The sequence below is a fragment of the Chinchilla lanigera genome, unplaced genomic scaffold, assembly GCF_000276665.1.
Source record: "Chinchilla lanigera isolate Chin_1 unplaced genomic scaffold, ChiLan1.0 scaffold00018, whole genome shotgun sequence".
Taxonomy (NCBI): domain Eukaryota; kingdom Metazoa; phylum Chordata; class Mammalia; order Rodentia; family Chinchillidae; genus Chinchilla; species Chinchilla lanigera.
Genome location: NW_004955419.1, coordinates 16537586 through 16542198, shown reverse-complemented (window position 1 = coordinate 16542198; position 4613 = coordinate 16537586). Strand labels below are relative to the sequence as shown.

Below are 4613 nucleotides of genomic sequence, written 5' to 3'. Positions count from 1 at the left end.
CAGCATATTGTTGGATTTTGTTTCTTAATCCACTCTGCCAGTCTGTTTCTTTTTACTGGTGAATTGAGACCATTTACATTTATGGTGATAACTGATATGTGTTGACTTATCATTGTCATGTTATTTACTTGCTGTTGCTTTCCTACTTTTCCTATCTGTTTAAGTGCTTGCTCTTCTTGATGGTTCCTTTCTATTGTTATTCTCAATTCTAGTCATTTTTTCTCTGTCTAGAATATCTTTTAGTACTCTTTGCAACTGTGGTTTGGCACTCATGAAGTTCTTCAGTTGTTCTTTGTTGTGGAAAAATTTTATTTCTCCATTGAATCTGAAGGAGAATTTGGCAGGGTACATCAGTCTTTGTTGGAAGATATTTTGTCTCAGGACCTGTAATACTTTGCTCTAAGCTCTTCTTGATTGGATGGTTTTTGTTGAGAAGTCTGCCATGATTCTGATGGGCTTTCCTTTGTAGGTAATCTATTTCTTTTCTCTAGCAAGTTTTAATATTCTGTTCTTTTGAAGATCTGGGATCTTGACTATTGTAGGTCTGGATGTAGTTTTGTTTTGGTTATGGTTAGTTGAAGTTCTATATGCCTCATTTACTGTGTATCAGGTTCTGTTTCCGTAGTTGGGAAATTTTCTCCTTTTTTTTCTGCCAATATTCTTTTTATGTCATTTGTGTTGCCTTCTGCTGTTTCATTGACTCCTGTTAGTCATACGTTATTCCTCTTTGCCTCATCTTGCAGCTGTTGAATTGATTTTTCCTGGTTCTTTGTTGATTTTAAGAGATCTTTTCTTTCAAGGTTGCTAGCTGCCATGCTGTCTTCAAAATCTGAAATTCTATCTTTGGCTTCATTCAAGCAGTTTTGGCAGCTTTCAATGGGAGCTTTGATATCCTGGAAGTCTCTTTGAAGCTGATTCATGCGTTCTAAGTCATTTCCATATTTTTCATTTAACGTTTCCATCCATTGCCTATATTCTTCCTTTTTTTATACGTTTCTTCTTCAGATGCGGTGAGCAGTTCTTTCATTATTATTGTCAATTCATTTTTTGCCTGAGAAATTATTTCTCTGAGCTCTTCTATGGCCTGATGAAGTTGTTTCTTTACTTCCACTGCAATTATTTCAACAATTTCAGGTGTGTATTTACCAAGTTCTCCTATGTTGATGTCTCCTGGACTTGTTCGGAGTAGGGTGGAGTTCTGAGATTGTGTTTTAGTCCTTTTGTCTTGTCATGTTTGATACCAGATGCAGAAAGCTTAGTCCCTCTTCCCTGACAGCTCAGAAAAGGCCACTAGTGTCCCTAGTTTTCCTGGTGGTCAGGCTTTCCCCTCAGTGTCTGCTGAGATACACTGCTTAGTCTGGGGTTTTCAGGCAGATGGTGATGTGTACCTAGTTCTCCCAGGTCTCAGACATGGACTGTGATGTCAGCTGATGTCAGTCCATCTGATCCAGTGTCCCCTCACAGTTCAGGGCATGTGTATGACCCATTGGGTTGCACTTGTGGCACAATCCCAGACCAGTGGACTTTTGTCCCCAGGCAATTCAAGGTACAGGCAAATCCAGACACAAACTGTGGCGTCAATACTTTGTGGATCACCTGATTCTGCATCTCTAGGCAGTTCTGGACATGCACAGGAGCTAGACACGGGCCGCACCGATAGTGATCATAGACTGCCAGGGTCTGTGACCTCCAGGTCAGGGTGCAAGCAAGGCCCAAACCTGAACCGTGGTGTCAGTAGTTCATGGAGCACCTGCTCCAGTACCTCATTGGGCGCTGGGGACGTGTAGAGAAAGCCCACATGGGAAACCTGGTGAGAGCAGTTCGCAGGCCTTCTGAGTGAGGCTCTCCTGTCTGCACTGGGCACATGGAGTGTGGAGACTCAGACTGTAGTTGTGGTGGGGTCGTGGGTCACCAGCTCTGCTCGCAGGAAGTAGGTGGAATGTACCTGGTTCTCTGGGCAGTGTTCATCTGGGAACTGTGCTGTCAGCTTGTCACAGCTTGCCTGATTTTGCATCTCCAGTCAGTTCAGGATGCACAGAGGAGCCAGATGTGGGCCCCACTAACAGGCATCACTGACTGCCTGTGTCTGTGACCTCCAGGAGGTTGGGGCGCAAACAAGGCCCAAACTCAAACCACAATGTCAGCAGCTCATGGAGCATCTGCTCCAGTACCTCACTGGGCCCTGAGCACGTGCAGAGAGGGCCCACACACGAACCCTGGTGAGAGCAGTTCGTGGGCCTTCTGAGTGAAGATCTTCTGTCTGCTTCTCTCAGTGGTGTTTTCTGTTTTTATTCAGCAATGTTTTTTCAGTGTGGTAAAGGATTTATTTAGAAACTGCTATCTACAGTGTATTGGTTGCTTCCATTTTACCAAGAACACTGATAAACATTACCTGGTTACTTGATAAGATTACCTGATAAACTTGTTTAATCTCAGTAGTGTGTGTAGGCTTTACTAAAGAGCAAGTTAAGATTCAGAGTGGCTTGCAATAGTTTTACAGAGTGTGGTGAGAACAGTTTGCTTCATGGAGTGAGAAGCAAGTCTTATTTTTCATACATGGACCTTCATTGGACCAGTAATTGCTGAAAATTTCCTCCAGAGTCTCACAATAGTCTGCTAATATCAGTTTTCAGTATTTGCTGTTTTGGATTATCATTATAGTATGGTGTCCACTATTACTTTAATGTAAATTCTGAATGCTATAATGTAAGATAGCTAAACAGGGAGCATTCTAACTTTCCTATTTGCCACTGTGACTGCAACTGTCATTTCCAGGGCATAGCTCCAATCTTGCCATTTATCTTCCTCATTACCTTTGGCTGTTCCAAGAACTTGGTATCTGGGTTACAATCTGAACTTTATTTTGTGTTCTATATCTGTTTTCTTTTCAGCTTGACTTAATACTAAATATAAAACTGAATAAAAGTTGCCATTTTAAAGTGTTAATTGAAAGATTATGAAGTAAAGACCACAGTTTTAGTACCTTTAGCTGATTGTAAATATTATCCTATTCAAACTCCTTTGGTAAATGTTTGTCATTGGTGACAATAGGTAGTGAACACTGTTCACACTGTAATCATCTCCTTTCTTTTCTTGCTCTTCTATGCTTCTGCCTTCTTTCGCCACTTCAAAGCTCTCATTATGCCAGTTCTTGTTTCTAACCTCATATTTTCAGACTCCACACATTCTCCTTAGGTGATTTCACCCACCCAAGGAGTACCTGTGCCAAGCAAATCTCCATTTTTCAGCACATCAAACTCTTGATTTATTTGATCATTTACAAGTGTATTCATCATCCAGTTCTCCGTGGACACGTCAAACTCAACAAGTCTGAAATGAAGTTCTCATCCCTAGCAATCCTTGTATCTCATGTCCCATTCATTTCCTGCCCTTTATTCACTCATAATGTGTTAACTTCTGATGTTTCTGACCACCCCATAAAGCTCACCTGTATTAATTAGTACAAGTGAAATTCAGAATCAAATGTATTCACTGATGGGTGCATCATTTGCACATGTGAGTTTGAAGAATAGCATCTTTTTTTTTTCTTTCAGATTTTATTCATTTTATTTTTCTTGTGTAAAAACCCTTATGTTGTGGCTACTGCCAGAGCTTGAGTCCTCTGGACAGAAACTCTGGTGTGGGTTTTCACAGGATGGTTGGTGAATTCCTGATAGGGAGACTTGGTGAACACAGTCTCTTTGCAAAGGTCAGGGGTCAGGTAGCTGTAGGTCTTGGATATGCCATCAAAAGTGGCCTTAGCAAAGTTGCCCAAAGTAGCAGTGCAGCCCCTGGCAGAGGGGTAGCAGTTATCAATACCAGCCATTGGCAGCAGTTTCTTGGGCACAGGGGCTGAGACGATGCCAGTGACTCTGGGGACAGGGATCAGATGCACCAACACAGAGCCAAAGTGGCCGGTCACCTTGCAAGGGACAGTGTGGGGCTTGCCGATCTTGTTCCCCCGGTAGCCTCTCAGCACCGGGATAATGGAGAGCTTGGCCAGGATGATGGCCCCACAAATGGCAGTGGCTACTTCCTTGGGACACTTTACACCCAGACCAATGTGACCGTCATAGTCCCCAATGGCAACAAATACATGAGTCTGTTTCTGCACAGGCAAGATCATTAGAACTTCATCCTTGAGGGATGTGCCCAGCAGAAGTCAATAATTTCAGACTCCTTAATGGGTAAGGAGAAGAGATAAATTTCCTCCAGGGACTTGATCTTCATGTCCTGGAGCAGCCGGCGCAGCTTGGTGACAGGAATCCACTCCTTGTCCTCAGCCTTACTGCTGCCAGCCCCGTGGCCTTCCAGGTCACTGCTGAGGTTGTAGCCTCTGTGGAAGCCACTGTGGCCTCCAGTGCCTGGGCCCCTGGTGCCTCCAGCCTCCATGCCTTCGTGTCATCCGCCATTTGTCGTTTCTCCAAGGAAGAAGCACTCATCTGCTTATTTCAGCAGAGGTCTTACAATTGTTTTAAGGTCTTTTAAAATGTATTTTGTGCAATTGAAATCATGGAGATGTTTTGAATGAGTTTAAGGACAAAATGCAACGTTTTCCAACTTTATAAGCTTTTTAATTTTGGCTTAGAAAACGTTGATATTTTTGCTGAAGC

General features: G+C 42.9%; 1 pseudogene; it reads right to left on the bottom strand.

Moving 5' to 3' along the window:
* Window positions 1–3589: 3589 nt before the first annotated feature.
* LOC102014454 lies at window positions 3590–4392 on the bottom strand (annotated as a pseudogene).
* Between the last annotated feature and the right edge of the window lie 221 nt (window positions 4393–4613).